The sequence below is a fragment of the Amaranthus tricolor genome, chromosome 7, assembly GCF_026212465.1.
Source record: "Amaranthus tricolor cultivar Red isolate AtriRed21 chromosome 7, ASM2621246v1, whole genome shotgun sequence".
In the NCBI taxonomy this organism is placed as follows: Eukaryota; Viridiplantae; Streptophyta; class Magnoliopsida; order Caryophyllales; family Amaranthaceae; genus Amaranthus; species Amaranthus tricolor.
In genome coordinates, this window is record NC_080053.1 from 18,628,555 (window position 1) to 18,645,773 (window position 17,219).

The window sequence follows — 17,219 nt, forward strand, 5'->3', positions numbered from 1 at the left end:
ATCATTTATAAACTTATGCTGTATTTGGCATCCAATGTGTGAAGGTCACAAACGGAAACACATAACTCAATCCGTTACATATTGATAGATTTTGTCAATTTGGATAGATTTGAAGTAACAAAAATAATGTCGCACTTTTTTCTTCTGCTCATAGGTGCTATTTATCCATTATTTTTGTCATTCTTTTTGCTCTCTTCATACCAAACATATAATAAAAATAACACTTAGTATTATCCTTACCGTTATTTTATACATTCCCTTTCGATTACATTTTAACTTATCATACTAAACACCCCTCAAGCTGATTCATATTTTTAAGCAGCAAATTTAAATGAAGTCAACGAATGATCATATTCTACACGTTCAAGATTGATTAAGATAGAAAGTTTAATTTATCTCTTTTAATAGACTAGTTAGTTAGGTGTAGTTTGGTTTACTTAGTCATAGCTAGATTCAAATATTTAATGTGAATTTTTGTTTAGGCACCAATTTAAGTTAGCTTTCAATTTTCCCTTTAAACTTCAAAATTTAGGATGTAACTATAAATAGCCCATTTGGGATATGGAAAATATAGCTTTGTATTTCCAGTAAAACGTTTAGACTGTTTGTGTACCTTTTATTTCAAGAAACTCTTTTTGAATCAAGAGTGTATCAAGTCGTCTATGCTAATCAGATCATAATCAAATCTAATTATATGTGGTGTATATGTATTAGAATAAAATTTTAAGAATTCAATATTATCCTACAATAACATATTCCACACGTCCAACAAAAAGATTTCCGTTCACACATTGGCTTGAAAATTTGAAGAAAATAAGCGCATTTAAATTAAAAAATCCCCAAAATAAGCTTGGGGTAAATTTATTTCTCAAAATATGCGTCTTTCTGTCCAAATCTATGGTCCAAACCTATGGTTTAATTCTGTTCGCTGTTAGTAACAGTGAACAACGTAATGCTGGTCAAAAAAGTTAGCATGTTTGTTCGCTGTTACTAACGGCGAACAAAGGGAACCCTGGTAAAATTAGGTCAAACCTTTGTTCGTTGTTATTAACAGCGAACATAGGTTTGACCTTGTTTTTGATTAGGTCTCCTTTGTTCGCTGTCACTAATAGCAAACAAACATGTTCACTTCTTTTGACTTTTTTTTTTCTAATTAACTTCAAAACTAGACATTGTAAATTTTCAAACTAACCATTACTTTGTTTGCTATTCAGAAGTATGAGGAACAGATTTCAGTAGTTGCTGCACTAAGAGGAACATTGATGGTTAAAACCCATGAAGTAGCCAAGCAGATAATTGAGGAAATGTCCTCAAATGTCCATTGGAGGAAAAAAACAAATATCAAGAAAGGTGGCACATATGAAGTAGATGCTTTGTTTGCAATTAGAATTATGTGCAAGGATTAGTATAAGGAGGATAGATAAGTTGAGTGTAGGGAACACATTGAAGGCTTGTGAAGTGTGTTGAATCCAAGGCCATTCACTGTCAGAGTGTGCAGCAGCAAAAAAAATCATCAAGCCAACAAGTCAATGCAATGTATAATCAGGGAAAGCCACCATTTAACCCATATTCCAACACCTACAATAAAGATTGGAAGCATCATTCCAACTTTTCAGATAAAAACCCCAATGCATCATTGAACCCACCATCGTATCACCAATCTCCACAAACTGCATCCCTTACTCAGCGAAGCACTGCACTTCATAGGCCTAGGTGTAGTTAAAAGTATGCAAAATTGCTAGATTGTTATCCAGAAGTGATCCATCACATTGCCTAAGTGTGGTGTCAAATAAGAAAAGACATGTTATTTATACTAGGACATTATACAAAAATAACTTGCCACATGGCTAGTGTGGCCTCAAATAAGCAAGAAAACTTAAGGTTCAAGCATAGGACTTTAAGAAAAATCAAACGTTTCTAGGTCAAGAATATCTTGGAAGATCTTTAGCTTGATTGATAACATTTTAGAGCTGGTATAATTCTTAGAATTGAGGAATTTACATTTGAAGTCTACAAGAGATAAAATGGGTTAGAGAAAAGACCAAAACAGTAGTAGATGAAAGAAAAAAATATAAATTATAGTGCTCGAGCTAGACAAGGTAGAAATTAGAATGGAGTTGGTGCTATGATAAACAAACATCTAAGGATGTGGTGGAGGTATTAAGTAAAAACAATAGGATTATAAAAGTGAAAATTGTATATGGCAAAGAGATTTTAAACGTCACAAGTATCAATGCACCGCGAGTGGCGATATAAGAATCAGTTTAAAGAAAATTCTGTGAGGATCTCGATAATACGATGCTAAACATACCAATCAATGAGATGCATTTTTTAAATGGTTATTAAAATGGTCAAGTGGGGTATGTTGTAGTGGCTACGAAAATGTTCTTTGAGGTTTTAGCTATAAAATTAGGATTACATATAGTTGATTTCAAGATCTCTTTATTCAGAAGCAAGTGGTTTGATAGTAGACAAGATGTGAAGCAAGATCATCATGGATATTTGAGTCGTGTAAACCTAAGCCTCTTTGGTCATCATAGAAATCTAACTCTACATAATTTTCAAGTTGTTCTTAAAAGGGAAGAAGATAATTTTAGGGGTCAAAGATGTTCTCAACGAAGAAGAATTTATCTCCACCTTCTTTGTCCAAATCCCAAAGATAGTAAATCATGAACTCGACCCAACCTTATTACGGGATGATCATAATCAAGGATTTTATGTAACGATATAATATGTTACGCCAAATTGGTAAGTTTTGTTATAATGTGTCTTAGCTAGACTTCATAGAAAATAATAGTTTGTGTTGATTCAAAAATTATTTTTTTTACTATGTCTTAAATTTTAAGATTTACATTGTAAATATTAATATTATTCTATTTTTATAGAGATATTAACATATTACATATTGATGACTATATTATATATGACCATTATACTATTTGATCCAATAACTTGGTATTCAAGTAGGAACTATTTACATTTATGTATATTTTATTTGAGTTATTAATAAATTTTGTTGGAATATGCATATTTTGTTAGATATTGATCAATAATGTGTGGGATTATGTATATTTGTTAGATATTCATATATTATGTTAGATTATGTATAAATAATTTTGGAATATTGTCAGATCACGTGTTTATTAGTTTTGAGGTATTATTGGACTACATATATATACTGGCTTTCAAATAATGAGAATATTTATAAATACGAAAAAACAAAAACAAAAAAAAAAAAAAAATAACTTCCTACATACCGACACTACAAACCTACTCAAGCCTGCTGCCATGTTTATCCTATAGAAAAAAAAATAATGAACTGATACTATACATCAACATAAAAAAGGGCAAAAACGCCAACTATTGCTTGTAAATGAGACTCCGTTAATTTAAGCCTTTCTTTGTGCGACAATTTGCATTTATAGGTAATATAACATAAGTCGACAAAAGTGTGGAGAAATCTCACTCTCAATAACAAACTTAAAGGAACAGAGGGAATATATCGCCAATACTAAACAAAACATTAAAAAAATATAAACTCTCATCAGACTTAAGTCTTAATGTTTTTCTAGTCTCACTCATTAAATATTCAAAATACCCCAAATATCGAGCATATATCTAGCAAATATAAATGTATTGAACAGTGGGGCGAACATGTCAACTGTATTTTGTAATATTAAACTCATAATTTATTTATAGGTATTATTGAATATATGATTAATATTACTTTATTCAAACTTTATTACTTGTCTGATTTGCATAATAATACCATTCATGCCCGATATTATTTCGTTTTATTTAGTACTAATAAATTTGTTATGATCCATTGCTATTTTGTACATGAATTCATTCTTTTTATACTTTATATTCTCTTTTATTTATAGATAAAGCACTACATCAAATCACTATACTATATTTAATTTTTTATTTTTCGTATCAAAAATAAATGAAGCTAAATATTCTAAATAGTGAAGTATTTATTAATTATAAACAATTTATCATTAAGATTAGTGGTTCAATGGTCCCTTATTTCCTACTCCTACGTAAGAGTATTCAATTGTTCTTCACCAACACTACTTACAAATAATTGTCAATTTAAGACTACTCACTTAGTCACTTGCCATATTTTCAACACGCAGTCGAGTGCTGAATTCCTTCTTCCCTCCCTTTTTAAATGTACTGCTTATCCGTCATACTATATTTGCTGTATTTGACTTTTTACGTAATTTAATGTGTTATTTTAATTATTTGTATATTGATTTATACAAAAGTAAAAATTATAAAAAGTTAATATTTTAAAAGTATGCGATTAGACGATTCAAACAAGATCTCATTTGACTAAATTTTTTTTATTACATATAAGCCGCAATATATAAATAAGCTTGAACGATGAATAGTATCAATGATCCTTATATAGCGAGTATTTCGGAACGGAGAAAATATATAAGCGTTGTATCGGCTTAGTGTACATTAATTTATTTTGCATCCATCTAAAAATAATAAATATTTTCTAATGATTGTAATTAATATTATGTATCAAATAAAAATACTTCTTATGTTAATATCTTTTTATGTTACTATATACTAAAATTATAACTAATTTCATACAAAATTTTCTCTTAAAAGTACATATTGCCATCAAAGAGAGGATCTAAAAAACCATCAAAGTGGTCAAAACTGTAAAACTAACTTATTAGTTTTTTTAATGATGTGAAAGTGTTATACATTAATATGTAGCACAATTATAATACCGCTAAAATATGTAAATCAAAAAGTCAAATAAATATTTCGGTTTTTAGTTTTTACTAATTTTAAACGGCTTTCACAAACTTTTTCTAAGACCATGAACATTCAAGAGGATTCACTTTCCTCTTACCACTCTTTTTCCTCCTCTTAACTATCCTCTTGGATGTGTAAAGGAAACAACAATCCTCTTGGCTAAGAGGATTTGTCATGGTCCTCTCTATGAAGAGGATGTAGATGGATGCAAGAGGATTGGATAGGACCAAAAGAATGGAGGCATTCCTACATTGGGAGGGAGAAAAAGGAGGAAAAAAAAAGAAAAAGTATTTGGGCCAAGAGGATTGGTACACTTGGCACAATTTGATTAGTTGAAATTAAGTTTTTTTTTACAACGATATTATTTAAAACGGTCATAAAAAAAGGTAAAGAAAAATTTCAAAATAATTTCACCAACGGCTCTATTTTTTTTCTCTATAAAATGAACCTAAATTTGCCTATATTTCACGCACTTTAATTTTTCAGTCTTTTCTCTCTCTTCTATACTACCCATCTAAACTCATTTTCTTGTTGATAATTTCATTCACATTATCATATCCTTATTTATGGATCCAAATAATCCAAATTTAAATTATGGAAAAAATTTCAACTTTTCATATTACCCGAACCCTCAAAATAACTCAAATACACCCCCTTTTGATCCAAATATCATCAATAATCCTCAATTTCAAGCTGCTTTACAATGGTTTGGTTCTCAACCTAGACTAATGAATCCAACTTTTCAACAATCTTCTGAAAATAATCCATCATTTCCCGTTTCCGAACACTTTACTCAACAAATGGAGCATTCACCGGGTGGTGAAGGTTCTTACAATGCTACTCCGACTTCGGAATTAAGAGCAACAAGACATCTTGATGATATAGAGGAGGTTGATGTTGAAGCAAATCCACGAGAACTCTTTGTCGCAGCTAAAGAGAAAGCCAAACAAAAGGTAGCTTGGAGCGTTGCTGAGGATAATGCAATTGTTTCGGGCTACATCAATACTGGAGGAGATGTAGTACGAAACACAAACACAAGAAAGGCCGGCTTATGGATGAAAATCTTTAAACATTGTGAGATTGTTCGAGCTGAGAATCCTAAGGAAATTCTTGAACGGACCTCAAAGTCCATACAACAACGTTGGGATCATATTAACGGTAAAGTTTCAAAATGGGTGGAGGTTTACAGTTATGAATTATGCCACAAAAAAAGTGGAGAATCAGATGCAAATGTGGAGAAACGTGCCTTTGAAGTTTACCAAAAATCGAATAACGGTAAACCATTTCAATTGATGCATTGTTTCAATATTATGAGAAAATTTGACAAATGGAGCCCTGAAATAATGCAAGTACCTTCTGAAAGCGGAGGTAGCAATAAAAGATCAGGCCGGATACACCAATTAAGGAAGCGACTACTCCAACTAGACCTGACGGCATAAAGAAGATAAAGCGCAAAGAAAAGGAAGCGGCAACCTCTTCAATGTCATCAGTAAACCTCGGTTATTTCAATTCATCATTTGAAGAACGTGCTTCCCAGAGAAATGAATTAGGGGAACGTATGCTAAACCTAATAAAGGAACAAGGTGAAGAAAGAAAAAAGCAAAAGGAGGAGGCGACAAAGTTTAGGATATTAAATATATTGATAGCTAAACCTGTCCTTGATGAAGGTGAAGCGGAAATGTACCAGAAGCTCAAGGACGAATTCAATAATAAGTTTAATCTTTGATTAATGATTTGAATATTAATATGTATGTTGATGGCTAAATCCATCATTAAGTCGTTGTTTTTATTAGGGGTGTTCAAAACCGGATACCGGGTCGACCCGGTTCCGAAAAACCGGGTACTCGGTTTTCCGGATACTTAAAATTCTATTCCGGATCCGACCCGGTTAAACCGGGTCGGATACCGGATACCCGGTTTTGTTAAAAACTTTTTTTTTTTTTCATTATTTCTATTAAAAATTTTTTTTTATATAATTCAAATACTAAATCTCTATAAATAGTTAAATACTTAACTTAATTTGTCATAAACTATTAAAATACAACCATTAGTTAATTGAAATACAACCATAATTCCATAAACTCATAATTCCATAAACTAAAAGCAAGCGATTAAAATTTTCAAGTTGAAACTTCAAGCTCCATTAATCATCTTCAACGACGTCAAGCGTTTCATCGATTATGACCTCCGGATGCTCCAAAGTTAATGCATTACCTAAACCAAGAGTACGAACAGTCGAACAATATAAGGTTAAAAGAAAAATATTTTTACTCTTAAATATTAAATAATCAATTTAAAAATAATTAAAAATTTATACTAACCTTTATCAGTTTCATCACAGTTATCATCATAAATTACCATCATCAGTTCATCACAATTATCATCATAAATTACCATCATCAGTTCATCACAATTATCATCATAAAACACCAAGCAGGATTTGTACGCAGAAGTAAACCTGCAACTACCTTTAAAAAAAAATAAAACTAAAAGCCTCCACCAAGGTAAAGGAAAGAATTTGAAGTTCCTAACAGAGTAATATGCTAATGGTTATCCTGGACCTTTCAGTTTCAGCTAAGATAGTCACAAACTCACAATTGTCTGCAACTATATTCATCCCAAATTCCACACAGAATTCACAATTTACCAATTTACCATCATCAGTTCATCACAATTCACAATCAATTACCAATCTAGTGATAAATATCAGAATTCACAATTCACAATCAATTACCAATCACAGTTCATCAAAAACATTGAACAAGTTGAACAAATATCAGAATCAAATCTCAAAGATAAATGGCAAAATAAAAATGATAAAGAGCTACCGAAAATCTAGATGGTGGTGGGTAAGAATCCATGTAGATCTTCAATAAGTACCGAAAATGGGTAATTAAATCTGAGACAAATTCGAAAATGGCAAAAAAAAAAATTAAATAAGTACCAAATAACTCACCCAATCAGAAAATGGTGATGAACTAAAAATGCGAAAATGGTGATGAACTAAAAATAAATACCAAAAAAATTAAATCTATGACAAATTTAAAAAAATGCGAAAAAGCTAAATAAACTTACCCAATTAAAGAACTGAAGAACTAAAGAAGAAGAAGATGACGTCTCAACGTGAATGGTAAAGAAGAAGCAAGATGAAGGCGTGAAGAACTGAAGATTGAAGAAGATGAAGATTGAAGAAGATGACGGCTAGAAGAAAAATGAAGAAGAAGAACTGAACTACTGAAGCAAGAATTAGTGAATGACGGGATAGGCCCAACCCAAGGTAGATTTAGGGTTTTTAGTTACCTTTTAGAATAAATTTTTTTTTTTTAAAAAAAAAAATTTACAAACCGGATACCGGGTACCCGGTTTTCCAAAATTCGTGATCCGTATCCGATCCGAATACCCGGTTTTAAAACCGGGTACCCGACCCGAATTATCCGAATTTGGAAAACCGGGTAATTTACCCGGTTTTAAAATCGGAAAGCGGGTTTTTCGGATCGGGTTTTCAAAACCGGATATTTTTGAACACCCCTACATAAAAGCATTGCACACAAGGTGAACTCCTCATTAGCATATGCATCAAACACTGAAACGCCTTCATCCCACATCTTTCTCAAATCCTCAACGAGAGGTGCAAGATACACATCTATGTCATTGCCAGGTTGTTTAGGACCCGAGATAAGAAGCGAAAGCATTATGTACTTACGCTTCATACACAACCAAGGTGGCAAATTATAGATCACTAAAAGTACCGGCCAAGTACTATGTTGAGAACTAATATTGCCGAATGGGTTCATTCCATCCGTACACAGTCTGAGCCTTAAATTACGAACCTCATCCCCAAAAGTCTTATGCAACCTATCAAAACTCTTCCACTCCGGAGAATCAGATGGATCTGTGAGCAAGTGACCTTTCTTCACCCTATCTGCATGCCACCTCAAATTTAACGTATCTTTCTTTATAGAAAACAAGCGCTTGAATCTAGGTATTATTGAAAGATACCACAATACCTTAGCCGGGGGCCCTTTAGCATCCCGAGCCCCTTTACGCTTGTAGCGCGATAACCCACACCTAGGACACTCTTCTAAGTTTTTGTTTTCATTCCGATACAACACACAATCATTTGGACACGAATGAATCTTCTGGTACTCTAAGCCGAAAGGACACATGCGCTTTTTGGCATAATATGTCGACTTTGGAAGTTCATTTCCCTCAGGAAGCATCTCACCTAACGCTTCTAATAACATTGTGAAACTAGTGTCACTCCAATTGAACTTTGACTTAATGTTGAAAATTGTCAACACTGTTGTTAGTTTGGTGAACTTTGTACATCCAGGGTACAAAGGCTTTTGAGAAGCCTCTGAAAACAAGTCAAAAACACGAGGACGTTTTCCTAACTCATCCTCGACTCCCTCCATCATCTCATCAACACGATCCACATCCTCATCGACATTCTCTTCATCTATCTCATAACCATCAACATGATCTACTACATCCTCATTGACATCGGCCACATTATTGACGTCCTCAACAACACTTTTCTCTTTGTAAACTCCCTCCTCACCATGCCAAACCCAAACATGATATTGAGGCCTAAACCCACGTCGAAGTATGTGCTCCCTAAGGATATCAAAACACTATCTACCTTTGATACATTGCCACAACTGACACATGGGCAATAAAAACCAACTTCCCCCGTCCTAACTTGATGTTCAACCGTAATACTACAAAATTCATATACGCCATCAATAAATTCCGACGATTCAATGCTTCCATACATCCAAGAACGATCATTTGTCATCCTAATTAGTGTGATTAATTGATTCAAAATAAATTAATACACAACTTTTAAACATATATACTTAACGAACTCTAACTAACCATAAAATTAAGTAATAATCATTCATTTAACACTAATTAACCCAAATAATAACACAATGTTTTTTAAACTGTCCAAATGATGTTTATTGTAGTAACCATAATTAATATTCATATAAAAACAATAAAAATAAAATCACATTCATAAACTTGGACAACTAATTAACATTCATATCAACAACGCATTCATTTAACCATAAACAACCCTAATTAAACCTAATTTACAAAATAAAAAAAATTACGATAAATTTAAAACTTAAAAACCACACACATTCATAAATAAAATGAAGAAATTACTTAAAAATATAACAAAATATGATATATATGATAAATTTAAAACTTAAAAAAAAACAACAACATACACATTCATAAAGTATGACAAATTTAAACCTAATTTACAAACCACACACAAACCACATTCACAAATAATTACTAAATATGCAAATAATTAATTAACAAACCACATTTTAACTAAATTACTAAATTCGTGAGTTTTGAAGATGAATTTTTGTCTTTTATTTTTGTGATATTAATTGATTTTTATGGGTTAATGACGGTAAAAAAAACTAGAACAAAGAGGTGATTTTTAAGGCATCATGTATGTTATTATTATCATTATGCCCCGTACATCCCATTCACATTAAGTATGATTGAAGAATGATGATGATGATGAACAAGAACACAGTAGAAGAATAGTAGGGGTTTATGAAAATTCGAAGTTTGATGATGAACAAGAACAGCAGCAAGTTTTTACCTTCAGAAACCGTTTGTGAAGATGAACAGCAACAAGCTAAGAATGATGAACAACAACAAATGACCATTTGTGAAGATGAACAGCAACAAGAATGATGAATAACAGCAAATGACCGTTTGTGAAAATGAAGATGAACACAAGAAGCGAACACAAATCTTGATGCTTAATCTTATCGTTTTTTCAATGAGGAAAAAAGCAAACTGTATAACGTATTTGAGAAAGGATTTGCGAATAAAAAAGAAACTGGCGGGTTTTAACAAAATTTTGTCCAACGGTCATTTACTGCGGTTCAAAACAAAACCGAAGCAATAAGAAATTTTGTGAAGGGTTATTTGCTGCGGTTCAAGCATAACTGGAGCAATTAGCATTTTCATGAAGATATATTTGCTGCGTTTCAATCAAAACCGGAGCAATTAATCAAACTTTGAAGAGTTATTTGCTGCGGTTATGGAAAACCGGAGCAATTAGTGCAATGTTAAAGGTTATTTGCTGCGGTCAACTGGAAAACCGCGACAATTAGAATATATTTTTTTTTCTGATACATTTTCCTATTTTTTGCTGCCAATACACAAAAACCGCAGCAAATGATAAGCAGCAAATACATTTTTTTCCGCTAGTGAATTCCTTGATACATCCCTTTCCATCCAGTGGGACAATTTTTCCATTCCCAATGCATGCAATCGATGCTCCCTATCATACCTGAAAATCCTCTATCTTCCCCTTCTCTAGGAAGACGTTGGAGATCTTCAGTATTTGGCTTTCGAAGATATTCTGCTGAAAATTGCGCAATTATACCATCAACAAAGTGTGTAAGACACTCCTTCAACGTTGTAGCACCAAGTTTTAGATACTCATCAATTTGATCAGCTGCACATCCGTATGCTAACATCCTTATGGCTGCAGTGCATTTCTGAAGAGCAGTAGCGCCTTGCCACATACATGCATCCGGATTTTGTTGGAAAAAACGATAATGTAAATTGAGGGTATCCACAATGCGAATGAATACATGTTTTTGCATGCGAAACCTACGACGAAATCGACGTTCGTCGTATAGTGGTCGGTTATTGAAGTAGTCAGCTATCAAACGGTCGTTTGCTGACTCTCGATCTCTAGAAATATAAGTTCTCTTCTTTCTTGGACGTGAACCCTCATTTCCATCTCCTTCGACGGTGGAGTTAACAATGTATCTTACTGCATCCTCTACCACTTGTATTTCACGACTCTCTTCGACAAAATCTATCAACATATAGTCATAGATTTCATCCTCACTTGAACTAAAAGAACTAGAATCAAGGTTCATCTCGAAATTCATTTTGTGATGATATGTAAGATTATGATGAAAATGATATGTGAATAGGAGATGTTTCAATGCATAAAACTGATATGAAGTGACAAGTCCCTGGTAAAATACTTTAATATTGATGGGAGATGTTTCAATGCATGAATTGTTATGAAGTGACAAGTCCTGATATGAATGACAAGTCCCTAGTGAAATATTTTCATATTGATAGGTGATATTACAATGCATGAAATGATATGAAGTGACAAGTCCTGATATGAATTAACAAGTCTCTGGTGAAATACTTCACTAAAGGGACAATAATATTAAAAGCAGATGCTACTGAAAATACAAATAACTTACTTAGTAAATACAAATTACAATGACGTTAATAAAACTGAAAAACCACTCTTAACTAAATAAAAACTAGGGGTGTTCAAAAATATCCGGTTTTGAAAACCCGATCCGAAAAACCCGCTTTCCGATTTTAAAACCGGGTAAATTACCCGGTTTTCCAAATTCGGATAATTCGGGTCGGGTACCCGGTTTTAAAACCGGGTATTCGGATCGGATACGGATCACGAATTTTGGAAAACCGGGTACCCGGTATCCGGTTTGTAAATTTTTTTTTTTTAAAAAAAAAAATTTATTCTAATAGGTAACTAAAAACCCTAAATCTACCTTGGGTTGGGCCTATCCCGTCATTCACTAATTCTTGCTTCAGTAGTTCAGTTCTTCTTCTTCATTTTTCTTCTAGTCGTCATCTTCTTCAATCTTCATCTTCTTCAATCTTCAGTTCTTCACGCCTTCATCTTGCTTCTTCTTTACCATTCATGTTGAGACGTCATCTTCTTCTTCTTTAGTTCTTCAGTTCTTTAATTGGGTAAGTTTATTTAGCTTTTTTCGCATTTTTTAAAATTTGTCATAGATTTAATTTTTTTGGTATTTATTTTTAGTTCATCACCATTTTCGCATTTTTAGTTCATCACCATGTTCTGATTGGGTGAGTTATTTGGTACTTATTTAATTTTTTTTTTGCCACTTTCGAATTTGTCTCAGATTTAATTACCCATTTTCGGTACTTATTGAAGATCTACATGGATTCTTACCCACCACCATCTAGATTTTCGGTAGCTCTTTATCATTTTTATTTTGCCATTTATCTTTGAGATTTGATTCTGATATTTGTTCAACTTGTTCAATGTTTTTGATGAACTGTGATTGGTAATTGATTGTGAATTATGAATTCTGATATTTATCACTAGATTGGTAATTGATTGTGAATTGTGATGAACTGATGATGGTAAATTGGTAAATTGTGAATTCTGTGTGGAATCTGGGATGAATATAGTTGCAGACAATTGTGAGTTTGTGACTATCTTAGCTGAAACTGAAAGGTCCAGGATAACCATTAGCATATTACTCTGTTAGGAACTTCAAATGCTTTCCTTTACCTTGGTGGAGGCTTTTAGTTTTATTTTTTTTTAAAGGTAGTTGCAGGTTTACTTCTACGTACAAATCATGCTTGGTGTTTTATGATGATAATTGTGATGAACTGATGATGGTAATTTATGATGATAATTGTGATGAACTGATGATGGTAATTTATGATGATAACTGTGATGAAACTGATAAAGGTTAGTATAAATTTTTAATTATTTTTCAATTGATTATTTAATATTTAAGAGTAAAAATATTTTTCTTTTAACCTTATATTGTTCGACTGCTCGTGCTCTTGGTTTAGGTAATGCATTAACTTTGGAGCATCCGGAGGTCATAATCGATGAAACGCTTGACGTCGTTGAAGATGATTAATGGAGCTTGAAGTTTCAACTTAAAAATTTTAATCGCTTGCTTTTAGTTTATGGAATTATGAGTTTATGGAATTATGGTTGTATTTCAATTAACTAATGGTTGTATTTTAATAGTTTATGACAAATTAAATTAAGTATTTAACTATTTATAGAGATTTAGTATTTGAATTATATAAAAAAAAATTTTAAATAGAAATAATGAAAAAAAAGAAGTTTTTAACAAAACCGGGTATCCAGTATCCGACCCGGTTTAACCGGGTACCCGAAATCCGGGTACCCGGTTTAACCGGGTCGGATCCGGAATAGAATTTTAAGTATCCGGAAAACCGGGTACCCGGTTTTTCGGAACCGGGTCGACCCGGTATCCGGTTTTGAACACCCCTACTTTTATGCACCGTTAATGATTTTCCGGCATATGGCAACTTATCGGGGTATAAGAACAAAGGGAAGAAAGCATGCCCAATATGTATCGATGACATGGAATCCACGTGGATTCCTAAGTGCAAACACGTTTTCATGCACCATCGAAAGTTCCTCCCAGAGACCACCAATATCGTAAGAAGAAGAAGTTGTTCAACGGGGAGGTTGAGGACCGTGTAGCTCGTCGACCGTTGACCGGTTATGAGGTTTATGAACAGGTTAAGGGAGTTGAGACTGTATTTGGTAAAACGGGGCAAGTGCAAGGGGGTGAAGACCGATTATGGAAAAAAGAATCAATCTTTTGGAAGCTTCCATATTGGAAAGATCTACAGGTTAGGCATTGTCTTGACGTTATGCATATAGAGAAAAATGTATGCGATGCCATACTCGGGACTCTCATGAACATTCCGGGTAAGACAAAGGATGTTAGGGCCGTGCGAGATTGGTTTGAATGTAAGGGTCTTTGTCCGGAGTTGTGGGCACATGTTAAGGTGAGTAAGAAAAGAAATAGAGCTGATGAAGTTGGTGGCAGTAAGAAGAAGATGAGTAATGACAAAGTTTATTTGCCTCCAGCTTGCTACACATTGTCCAAAGCAGAGAAGCGGACATTTTGTGAGTGTTTGTATGGCATTAAGGTTCCGTCTGGGTACTCATCCAACATGAAGAGATTTGTGAGCCTAAATGGTGAGCTGAAGTTGGGAAGCATGAAATCTCACGATTGCCATGTAATGATGCAAGTGTTCTTACCAATTGCAATTCGTGGAATACTGCCAAAACATGTGAGATATGCTATTACCGAGCTATGTTCGTACTTCGACACAATTTGTAGTAAAGTTCTTGATCCCTTTAAACTTGATGCACTTCAACTCGACGTGATTTTGACTTTATGCAAGTTTGAGATGTATTTTCCACCTTCTTTCTTTGACATAGTGGTTCATCTTATTGTCCATCTCATTCGTGAGATTAAGCTTTTGGGTCCAGTTTTTTTAAGGTGGTGTTATCCTTTTGAAAGACACATGGGTGTTTTACAAAATAAGGTGAGGAATCCAGCACAACCCGAGGGGAGTATGATTCAAGGCACTATGAGCGATGAAATTAGTAACTTTATAGCCGAGTATTTGGCCATGGCAAAGCCTATTGGACTTCCCACCTCTAGACATGAAGGAAGGCTTGAGGGAAAAGGAACAATTGACTCTAAATCGGTCACACCTCCTCGAGAAAGCCTTCTACAAGCACACTTGTATGTGTTGCATCATATTCCGAAAGTTCATCCTTTTTTGAGTGAGCATTTTGATATATTGCGCGCAAAACATCCTTCTAAAGGGGATAGGGCATTGATGCAGTTGCATAAAAAGATGTTTATTAATTGGTTTCGTAATCGAGTAATATGCGAAGAACTCAAGGGTGTATCCGAAATTGTTAAGTGGTTAGCTTTTGGTCCTCGTGATGATGTCAACAAATATGAGGGTTACGATGTCAATGGCTTCACATTTTGGACTGAGGGTCAAGAAAAGAAGTCATCGTATCTACAGAATAGTGGGGTTTCTATTTTGGCGTCATCTACATTTTACGCAAGTGCGAAGGATCAAGCGCCGGTTGATGCTAAATTGGTATACTACGGGCGGGTACATGAAATATGGGAGCTTGACTACTCTGCTTTCAATATTGGTCTGTTCAAATGTAAGTGGGTAGATAACAATCAACGATGCATAAAAAAAGACGACCCTTGTGGATTCACTCTTGTAGACTTAACTCGTTTGCGTGATAGTGTGGAGCCATTCACACTAGCCACACAAGCCAAGCAAGTATTCTACATTGTAGACCCGTCTGATAAAAAATGGTCTATTGTTGTACCTAAAAAAGAAGCATCCTTGGTATAGGTGATGTTGAGGATGAGGAAGAATATGAAGCTTTTGAAGACTCCCCTCCCTTTATCAATCCAAAATCAGTGGATCAAGATGATGTAGATGATGTAGATGTTGGTTATATGCGTGTAGATCACACGGAAGGAATACATTTGAATTAAGTGATTCACAAGGTATGAATTTAAAGCTTTTTAAAGTTTTTTGGCACTTGGTTTGTTTTGCATGAAACTTTGCACATAACACTATTTGTTATATATTATTGTGTTGAACGTATTAGAATTGTAAATCATAGTCATATTCTTAATATTACTTAGCTTATGTTCTAATATATTTCGATTCATGTAGACTCAATTAGGAACGGGAACAGCAACAAGAGGGGGGGGGGGGGGGGGGGGGGGGGGGGGGGGGGGTGAATTGTTGTTGTTACTAATTCAAGCGTTCTTGCCCTGTTTTTGCGGAATTGAATTAAGATAAATAAAGCTTGAACTTAGAGCAAAATAATAAAAGAGACAAACGATTTTACGTGGAACCTTCTAGGCCTAAACAGAAGGAAAAACCAGGACCCCTCGGGATTTCTAAATACTCCACTATGTTTAAGGCAATTAGTTAAAATTACAATAAACACCTTACTTCACTCGAAGCGAATCAACTAGGCCAACTCTTCTCTCTCAAATTGCTTTACTCAAAGCAATAAACTTAGCTTCACTAAAAGCTAAACTCCACACTAGCTTCACTCAAAGCTATCAAATTCCCCCTTAGACTCACCCAAGTCTAATTACAAGTTCTCTCAAAAACCCTTGCAAAAAGGATAAAATTCTCTAAAAATAAAATCAATGAGTTGCTCAAGAAAATATTATGAGTTAATTGGCAATTTTCAAAACAAAATATTTCTTGTGGATTTCCAAAAATAATCACATGAAAATAACAAAGTTCATACGTTAGATACTTAGGAACAACCGAATTCACTAGCTATTTATAAAAAATAAAATCTCTAAGAAAATGGAATAATCCAATCCATTATTCCTTAATCAAAAAGATCATGGGAGTAATGTGGATTAATCACACAGACGGTTATTTCCACAAGACTTGATTAAATCAAGCATACAGTTAAAACAACAATAACCGATGTTCCCATTTACTAAAAATAGGTTCTGTTCCCTTTAAGCAGCAGTTTCACAAACAGCAGTTCCTGTTCTAGTAATAACTGCTGGAAATTTTATGCTATTTATAGAAATGGTTATACTTAATAGGAATGATTACATGCTAACTAATTGTAGGAATGATAACCTATTTTCTAAGATAAAGACCGGTTAAAAATAATAGCAAAGACTTTTTCAACAACAGCTATACCTATACTTAGCAAATCCAATATTTACTAAATATAGATCCTAAAATAAAGGATCTTTATTTAGAGACTCATACGTAAAGTAATT